This window comes from Piliocolobus tephrosceles, chromosome 19, assembly GCF_002776525.5.
Source record: "Piliocolobus tephrosceles isolate RC106 chromosome 19, ASM277652v3, whole genome shotgun sequence".
Lineage (NCBI taxonomy): Eukaryota > Metazoa > Chordata > Mammalia > Primates > Cercopithecidae > Piliocolobus > Piliocolobus tephrosceles.
In genome coordinates, this window is record NC_045452.1 from 64,366,259 (window position 1) to 64,377,020 (window position 10,762).

Consider the following 10,762-nt stretch of genomic DNA (forward strand, 5'->3'; position numbering starts at 1 on the left):
GGAGGGTGATCTGCTTTACTCAGTTCACCAAGTCAAATGTTAATTTCATTTAGAAACACCCTCACACAATAACATTTATCCAGCTATCTGGACACTTCTTGGCCCAGTCATGTTCACAAATAAAATTAATAATCCCAGTGCTTATATTGTTTTTATAATTGGAAAACTCACTTTACATATTCAGGTGCTTCAATGTTGGGTGCATCTATATTTATACTTGTATATCTCCTGGCTTAATTGACCCCTTTATCATAATATAGAGAAATTATTTGTCTCTTGTGACAGATTTTGACAGAAAGTCTATTTTATCTTGCACAAATATATCCACCTCTGCTCTCTTTTGTGTACCATTTGCATGGGATATATTCTGCCATTCATTTACTTTCAGTCTACTTACGTTCTTAAGGCTAAAGTGCTTCCCTTATAGTTGGCATGTTGTTAAATTTTGTGGTTTTTTTTTTTTTGACTCCATTTCACTACTGTATGTTTTGATTGATAATTTAATCCATTTACATTTAAGATAATTACTGATCTGCAAGAACTTCCTGTTGCCATTTTATTATTGCTATTTCCTTTGTTCCCTTCTACCAATCTTGCTGTCTTCCTTTGTGATTTGATTTGTTGAATTTTTATAGTGTTATGCTTTGATTGCTTTCTTTTTATCTTTTCTGTATCTACTAGAGGTCTTTTCTTGGTGGTTAGCATAGAGTTTATACATAACATTTTATGGTTATAACATTCTATTATAAGCTAATAACAGCTTAACTTCAATTGCATACAAAGTCTCTACACTTTCACTCTGCACCCCTGCCATATTTTATGCTATTTATGTCACACCTCATATCTTTTAATGTTATAAATCCATTAACAAATTGTTGTAGCTATAGTTATTTTTGATCCTTTTGTCTTTCATCTTTTATACTAGAATCACAAGTTATAGTCTTTGAAAAAAAAATAGTAGATTCAGCAATTTTTCTCAGCGAATTTTGAATTCCTCCAAATGAACTCTGTCAGTTTACTGTGAGACAGCCTCAAGCTGCTCTAGGCTGTACAGTTCTGGAACAGTAGTAGTTCCTTATTATCTCAGTGAATGTTGTATTTGAAACTAAACTTAAAGGGAGACTTCTGCGTTATTTTCTCCTTCAGATCGTGTAGACTTCAGTTGACAGAGTTACTCAGTATTATTTACTTGGAAAATCCTCTGTAACCTAAAATTCCTAGCTCTCCTGACACTAAGGATGATAATGGGACACCTAAATGGTAGCTGCCTATGAAGGGCTGTCCCTCTACCCCATCATTCCCTCTGAATCTGATGCTATTAGCCACTTACAATCTTAATAAACTAAATATTTTTTGGATATTTGGATTAAATTTTACTGAAGAATTTGATAGGGAAGAATAATACACTGCTTTTACAGTTTAAGTATACCTTTTTCATGGTTCTATATGATTTGTTTTTCTAAGACCACCAGAGTGGGCACAAAAGAACCAGCGAGTAGGCAAGGCTAAAAGCAAAACTGCAAATTTATTCTTTGGTCATCTAGCTTCAGGGACCGGAGCTGGGTTGGGGGGAGTTTCTAATACAGTCCCGACAAGAGTGGGGGCTGAGAAAGCCCACCCCGGGCGCATCTGCTGGGAGTGACTTTTCTAGGAGTGGAAGGGCAATAGGCGGGGCACGGGCATGTCGGGGGAGGGGGGCTCCGCAGGTGCCACCAGGTAAATCTTGGTCTCCTCGGATTGACATCACCTGGTGCATGCCTGATTAATCTTCACCTTCCCGGGCGTCAGCTGCATTCTCGCACACACGGGAAGAGTTGGTGGTGAAGAAGAACCCGGAAGTGAACCATCCTGCCTCTGTTCGTCCAAACACTATACCCTAGAAAACCAATTATATGCCTCTTTTTTAATGTGTTCTTTTCATACAATATAACAGCGAGCATCCCACACCTTGTTTCTTCCTCATGACATGCATTTTTGAAGGCATAGTTTGTTTTTAATCATATATAGTGTTACTTGAAGAAACTTGCTCTTTGCCTATGCTCACCTCCAGCATTTTAAATTTATAAACTTAATGCTACCTTAATGTTGGTTTTCAAAATTCCGAAGTACTGTAAAAAGAAAGCAAGAAAGTCAAAAATAAAATAAAATATACAGAAATGGGGAAAGAAATGCAACCAGTTTGGAGAGAAAACAGGACATGAGTGTGAGATATGTAAGAATCTCTAAGAATCCAGCTGTAAAATGACATGATTGAATATATGATGTACTGGTGATTGAAAATATCATATATTTTACATTAAGAAAATTCAACATAGATATGGGGTCAGTTTTATTTCTTTTCCTTCTAGGAGATTCACATATCTGTAGAGTTTTTATAGAAAGAAAACAGAGAGAGGAACCAATCTACATTCTAATACTCTTGTTTCTAAGTAATCTAATGACAACTCTTATAATTAAGTTTTTTTTTTTTAAAAAGTCAATGTACTGAAATGGGAATCATGAGATCATCCAGCCATTTAACATCTCAGTTACATAAGTGAGACTTCTTCTTAAATTAATTAACCAGGGAGGGTACACACAGAAATCACAATGAGTCAAATCTTTTCATCACAAACTTAGGTTAACTGCATAGTTTTGAGCTTTTTGGAAACTTGTCAAAATGAGTTTTTACCTATCACATTATAAGTTGGGAAAAAAACTAGCATTACAGAGTAGCCTCATTGAAATGAATTTTCAGATAAAAAAGGATTAAATGCAACAGTTGGTAAGGAGTTTGCTGAACCTTCTTGAAATTTATTTCTTCAAATCTTTCATGCATTCATTCAATATATTTGAGTGTCCATCATTTATTAATAACCTATTAGTTCATATGTTGTATTAATTAGCTGTATTAATTTTTTAAAATGGACTTTACTTCATTATTTGAAATATTTAAGGTGGGGTGTACTAACTGGGAAGGGAATTTAAGTGTGATTACTAGATAAAGCACTTGCCTTATCAAATACAGCTCACCCAGTAAACAGTGCAAGTAACACACAATTAAATATTTCATTCATAGAAAGTGACTTAAATAAGCAGAGATCAGAGAAGCAACTCATATGGAATTATTTGTTATACAGAAATTCTATAAGCGAATCAAACAAGCATTGTTTTCCTAGTGAATACCTGCTAAGACATGGAGATGGCTTTGTCATATAGAATTGTTTTAATGAAAATTTCAAGATTTTAAGCTAGAACACAAGCAGGGAGGTAGAAGAAACTTCCAGAAACTTGGAAAGAATAAGAGTACCTTTTGTTTATAGAATTTGTACTTTACAAAATGAGTTCACACTCATTGTTTTAACAACACTGCAAAGTAGGCATTGGGAAAGCTAAGCCAGAGATTTTAATTAGGAAGAACAGCATGGGGTAATTTGGTAGTTTTAAAATTGTATTCTAGATCAGTGCTTCTCAAGCTCACTGTGTACACATACCGCCTGGGGATCTTGTCACATGGTAGCGTCTGAGTCACTGAACCTGGAATGGGGCCTGAGATTGTTCATGGCTTTCATGCTCTCAGGTGATGCGAATGGCCACTTTGAGGAGGAGCTTTGAAAGAGTCCTAGGAGTTAAGAGTTTTTATTGCCTGGTGGGGATGGGAAGGGAGGTGGGAGAAGTTAGGTGGAAGTCCCTAAGGTTCTTGCTTCTCTTCACCACAATGATATCATTTTGATCTGATAATATACTAAAGTTGCACATGGGGCTTTACTTGAGGAATTTTTTGTTATAGTTACTAATTTTTTTTTCAGTCTTTGAAACCAAAAAATTGTTTTCAAAGTCTTGGGGGAAAAAATCGCTAGGTTCCCATCATGTCTCTGGCAGTATCTAGCCTCAGACTCACTGAGGGTGTTTGCTCTTCGCTAAAGTGAGTGAAATCAAAAACAAAATCTCCAAGACAATAGCCACCAATATTATAATTTCTATATCACTTCTAAAGTAAAACTGCTAATAATTAGTAAGTCAGAAGTTAGCCCCAGATCTTCCCTATCCAGGGATTTTGACACTGTTACCACGTGTTTATTCAGACATTTCTATCAGTCAGGAAACAAATCTGGCCCTTTTGTTCCAGATGAGTAATAGAGGAATCATTGCCTTTGCTATAGGATTTTATTTAAGAAAAAAATTAGAAGGTAGTAGCACCTGTTGGAAAAGAGAATGTGATGAGAAAGGAGAAATGCGTGCCCCTTCCTGTTTATAGGTGATTCTTGGTTATCTGGGAAGACGAAACATCAACGAATCATAAATATGGAATGGGGAGGACCTGGAAGATTTTTTAATTTGAGTATAATATTGTACTCACAGATGTTAAGGAAGTAGTCCCACAGTGACCCACATAGTTAGTGGCAAATTAGAGTAGGCCTTGGATCTCCTGATTCTTATATGAATTCTTCTGCATTTTTTTAGTCCTGTAACAAATCTCCCACCAGTACTGGTAATATAAAGTCGTTGTGTTTGGTTGAAGGTTTCATACATTTTGTTTTTCCTTCACCCCCTGCTTCTAGTTCTCCTGATAGGCCTGTTATTTGATGAAGATGATATAAATAGAAGCCGAGCAGCACATAGTGTAACCATGAAAGGCCAAAGAGTATACACTGGGGGCCTGAATGACAACCAAATTGCATAATCCCTGTTTATCTTTGTTGTAGAAATTGCCATAACCATGAGTTCTTTAGATTCCTTGGTGTTCTTAGTACATCCTGGTGCAAGAACCCCTCACTGAGATCGTAGGTAAGGAGTAGAATTTTGTGATAGGGTAATGTGAAGCTATGGTGAAAATAAAAGATGGCATTGAAGGAGCTTTTGTATATACAATAAAAAAACTTAATTCAATATTTAAAAATTTTGTTATTAATATACGTATTACTTCAGCAAAGTAGACAGTATTTATTGAGAAGTTAGTACCCAGTAGACACTGTTCTAATGCTTTATAGATCTAATATCTTTTAATTCTCAAGTGCATCCAGTTTCAAGTGCGTGTATTGACAGAGTGATAGCTAAAAAATATGGAAAAGACACTTCACTCATAGGCTTCTGCCACTAACAGATTGATTTTTTCACTGACTTCTTAGTTGTTCGTCTGACTGCACCAAATCATGTGGTTTCTCGGGCATCCTGTGACCCATCCTGGTCTGTCACGTTAGACCTCTCACCTTTTATCTGGTCTTGAAATGTGCAGCCTGCAAAGGCCTCTGAGGTCTATGTTTTATTGTTGTTGTTGTTGTTTAGTTGGTTTTTTAGGACACAAAGAACTATTTAAAACACATCACTATTTTCTGTTTCTGTTTTTTTTCCCACACATCCCCTAGATCAAGTACAAACAATAGAGTAAATTTTATTTTAGGTGTACTAATTCTCAATTCAGTATTTTTGACATCAATGGTTGAAGTGTCCTAGATTTAGTTGTTATTGTTCCACTTTAATTTTTATTTGCTACAGGAGCATGATGGCTCAGGTTAAAGGATCAAACTAGTTGCTTTATCAGATACACCCTTACATTCCCTTTCTCATGTAATACTGAGCTATCAGGCACAAATGTTAAATCTAAAATATCTACGATATGTTTTCTCTGAAAAAAGGAGTTCTATGAGGTTGAGAACTGCTGTGTAAAATACTGTATATTACTAACCTGTCAGAATGTCTATGTGTTTTCTATCTCAAGAACACTGGTATTAGAGAATGCCAATCTTCCCTCCATGAAAGTTATTGTATCTAGGTTTTACCTAGGATATATCAGGGACTCAAGATTCAGCACTGAATGCAACAGATGATCCTGCCTTCACAGAGATAACATTCCAGTGAGAAGATATACATTATAATTGTATGGACATGGATCATATTCTTCTTAGTCCTCTCCCTGTTTCCATCTGCTTCTTTGATAAGACATTGTATTTCCTCAAATAAAATTTCCCTGAAGACTCCAGGAATAGCATCAGGTTATCAGTAAGATTCATTTGGAATTTACACATCTGTCATTTTGTGTTGTCGTCTACCTTTTAAAAAATGTGCAAGTGCCCACGTATGTTTATTGTGGCACTATTCACAATAGCAAAGACTTGGAATCAACCCAAATGCCTGTCAATGATAGACTGGATAAAGAAAATGTGGCACATATACACCATACAGTACTATGCAGCCATAAAAAAGGATGAGTTAATGTCCTTTGCATGGACATGGATGAACTGGAAACCATCATTCTCAGCAAACTAACACAAGAACAGAAAACCAAACACTGCATGTCCTCACTCATAAGTGGGAGTGGAACAAAAAGAACACATGGACACAGGGAAGGGAACATAACATGCCAGGGCCTGTCAGGGGGTGGGGGACTAGCAGAGGGATAGCATTAGGAGAAATAACTAATGTAGATGAAGGGTGGATGGGTGCAGCAAACCACCGTGGCACATATGTACCTATGTAACAAACCTGCACGTTATGCACGTGTGCCCCAGAACCTAAAGTATAATATATATATAATTCATATATATAATATGTATTATTCATATATATAATATATATAGATGAATGAAGGTAGATTTTACTTAATAAGCTAATTTCTTGTAGTCTATATTATTTCTTATTTTTATGTTATTTCTTTTAGTCTATATTATTCTTGTAGTTTATATTATTGCAACAATAAAACATATATAAAGTTGAAAAAATGTGCAAGTGTCTTTTCTCCATAATTAGATTTTTTAATTTCTAAGGGCAGGGATCGCCACCTACATGGTTTTATTACATTTTATTTTGCAAATATTTACACATACAAGGAAAGTATAAACACCAGCTTAGCAAATAAAACATGGCCTGTACATTTGACGTGCCATATGTATTCTTCTCTCATCACGTCTCATTTCTTCCTTGCCTCTAGAGGGAGCCACTGGTATTTATCTTCCACTGTGTTTTAGTACAATAATTGCAGGCACTCTTAGCTGTATATAACATCCTTCTGTAAGTTTTAAAAGTTTGTATGCAAATTCTTATACCATATTGTTGTGTGTTCATTTGACATTTTCTTCCAACATTTATGTTTACGGGAATCCTACACATTGTCAGTCATGCCTGTAGTATATTGCTTTTCTCTGCTACATATTATTTCATTATTTGAGCATAGCACAATTTATTTATTTTCTTGTTCTTGGACATTTGGATGTTTTCCTATAATTTTCTAATCTTCTAAGTCTTTATGTCCATAATGTCTTGTGGGTGAAATATATTAAAGATACTACATGATTTTTATTCCAAATTATAAGCCATCATGATATTACCTTCTCCTGTTATGGAGATCAGTTCATTTCGTTTAATTTACTGGATGTTTTTCAGTTTCAATATGTCTTCATGGTAAACTGGAATAATGCCAAATCCAGGCACATTCCTCTACAGTTTCTAATAGTTAGATTTCAAGCTGAGATCACAAGCAGGAAGGGTGACAGCTAGAGTAGAGATAACATTTTCAGGCTCATTTCAGAAAATGAAAGGTCCAAATAGAATTTGATTAGGAATTGAAATATGGTGCCTAAACTGTAGTGAACCATTGCTGCTGAATGTCCTTTTTAGGCAAACAAACATTGTTATTATGCAGTATTTGAGCATCACCTTCTGGACAAGACTGAACTCATGAGTTATTTGTAAATGAATTACAACATTCACAGGTCTTTTTTCTGTAAGGAAAGCTTCCAGAGTTGTTTTAAAGGCAGCTATTGGCTCATGGCTCATGTAACTCAGTGGTCTAGAGGACAAACTTCCCATAGGCGCCAAAGGACAAGGGAGACTGGTTGCCACTCCGTTGTGTGGGAGATGCGTAAATGTCTGGGTTTTCCGGTACAACTTGATTTAACCTACTGGGCAAGCCACAGAATTGGCTTAGGACTGTCAGAGTTTCTCAATATTAAATACAAATCTTGTAGAAAATATAAAAGTGCCAAGAAAAAAAGTAGTTTCATTAATGACTAGTATCCTCCTTTCCTTATATTTCAAAGTAGTGATACAAATCAAATAGACAATGTAGAAATTCAGATGCCAGTGTGATGTTTTTGTTTGGCATTTGTCTCAGCAAATGAGGGGGTGATGTCATATCACAAGAGAGGTGCAATGATAAGTGTGAGAGCAAGTCATCCCTTAACTAGGGAAGATTAATGTGCTGTTCCAAAATGGAGCTATTATACATGCTGTTTACTCAATAGAAGTATGAAAAGTGAACAAATGGAGCTGTCAGACAAAGTGCTGATGACATACAAAATATTGAAATAAACAGCTGATGATGCACGAAGCATTGAAAGACACATTGATACCCCTGTCAGCTTCACTGCTCATTTATTTCCATGTGGTTGTCCACTTCTGAATGTGATACAGCTTTTGCCGTTAAGAACCTTCCATACTGGATCTTTAGAGTGACAAAATCAGAAAGTTAGGCAACTTTCCATTGGCTATAAATTAATAGAGACAAATTAAAAGATTTAAAAAAGATAAGTCAAATCAATGATCATGGTTTATGAGGAACAGCTTTAACTGACAATTAATTATATAAGTAAGAATGATAATAGAAGTAATAGGCTAGCTGCTGAGAAACCTGTTGTTTTTTTCAGTGCACTCAGGATGAATACATTTCTTAGAATTCTTTGCAGTTGAGTTAGGGCCATGTGCCTAGTTCAGACAAGAACTGAAAGTCAAACCCAGGCTTAGTACCTAATATCTCTCATGAGGTCTTCCATTTGCTTGCTCTGTGTGGGTAGAAGTGAAACACTCCCAATTGGCAGAACCTTATAATAAAGGAACTTAGATTCCTCCGTCATCCTTTGAAGGAGAGACACCTCAGAAAGCTGCCCAATACCTTTGGACTTCCAATGAGCAATAAATAAAATGTTATTTTATTAAAACTGAGATATAGGTATTTGTTAGAGCAGCTAACATTTCTATCTTAATATAGTAATCAAATAAAGTTCATTCAAACTCATATTTTTGTCTTAGACTATTTGTAAATTCATTTAGCTACTATAATTTTAACTGGGTCTTCCTACATTTGAATTGAAATAAATCATAAATAAAATTTAAGAAAAATGGAAAACGAATTTAAAAAACAGGACCTTCCCACTCACCTGAGAGTTTTAATTTCTGTTTCTCAGAAAACTTATAGTTTCTTATAATTTAGACCACTCCTTCGTAAATAAGTTTTTGAAGTTTCTAAATCATTTTGGCCTCTAAAATAGAATATAAAGTTAAAAATGAATGTTAGTTTAAAAATTTTTTTGTTATGGATAAAGGAAGAAATCATGAAAGACTTTAAAATGTGCCGAAAAGGTTATGTTTACTCATACATTCTGGGTTCTCCTGTTCCATGACTATTCATGGATTGTCTGTACCTTTTGTCGTCTTTGAGCTAATTTACAACTTTTTCAATTGTATATGACTAACAGCAGTGCAAATGATTCTTATCCATAGCCATACAAGTAAATTTTGCCCATTGGAAATACAATTAATCTCCTTTTCCAAATCCTTTTCTCGCTCCCACAGAATGAGCCATTTTTGTATTCATTTGTGCATTTATTTAAGCATTGTTGTTTTTGTATGTGTAGTACTTTGATTTCATCTTTGAAGGGCTTGTGACATTGTAGGGGTTTCCTCATTAATTGATGAATTAAATAAAATATTTTATATATGTTTATCTTACTGTATCGGATGGATTAAACAACAGAAATTTCTTTTTTGAAGTTCTGGAGGCTAGAATTCTGAAATCAAGGTGTTGACAGGGCCATGTTCCTTTTGAAACCTAAAGAATCTTCCATTGCTTCTAGCTTCTGCTATTTGCTAGCTGTCCTTGGCTTACAGATGCATCATTCCAATCGTTCTCTGCCTCCATTATCATAGGGCCATCTTCTCCCTATGTTTTCTCTGTGTGTCTTCTCTTAAATGCACTATTTATATTGGATCAAGGGCCCACTCCACTCCAGCAAGATCTCATCTTAACTAATTACATCTGCAATGACACTATTCCCAAATAAGGCCACTTTCTGAGGTGCTGGAGGTTAGGACTTCAACAAACTTTTTTGGGGGATAAAATTCAACCTGTAACAATTTCTTACACTAGAAACTTGGTTCATACAATCTCTTTCTTTCCATTGCAATGTAAGAAAATAATTTAAACAACAACCTCACAGACACTAAATCTGATACTGTCTCCCTGATTTTGATCTAATAAAAATCTTGGTTGTACTTGACATATGATTTTGTTTGCATCCACTTTTATATAGAAACTCTCTTTTACATTATTACTAAAGTAACCATCTTTTGATCACAGTTCATATTAAATTCCTTAGAATGTTTCTTGCTCAGTCTACTAAACCGAGATGTAAACCCAGCAACTATTTGCTGTGGACTCTGCTTTACAATATGGCTTGGGGACGAGAAGGACCCTGTGGGTCTGTGCTAACACAATAGCCATGAGCCCCATGTGGCTACTGGGCATTTGAAATATGACTAGTATTACCAAATTTTAAATCTTATGTATTTTTTATTAATTTAACTTTAAATAGCTACATGTGGCTGATGGCTGCTGTATTGGACAGCACCTCCTAGAGTAGTGCTGCATTATGGCACTGGTAAAAATGATTCCTAAATGAAGTAACTGAAACCTGACTCCAACTATGTAAAAAGGAAGAAGAAGAAGAAGAAGAAGAAGAAGAAGAAGAAGAAGAAGAAGAAGAAGAAGAAGAAGAAGAAGAAGAAGAAG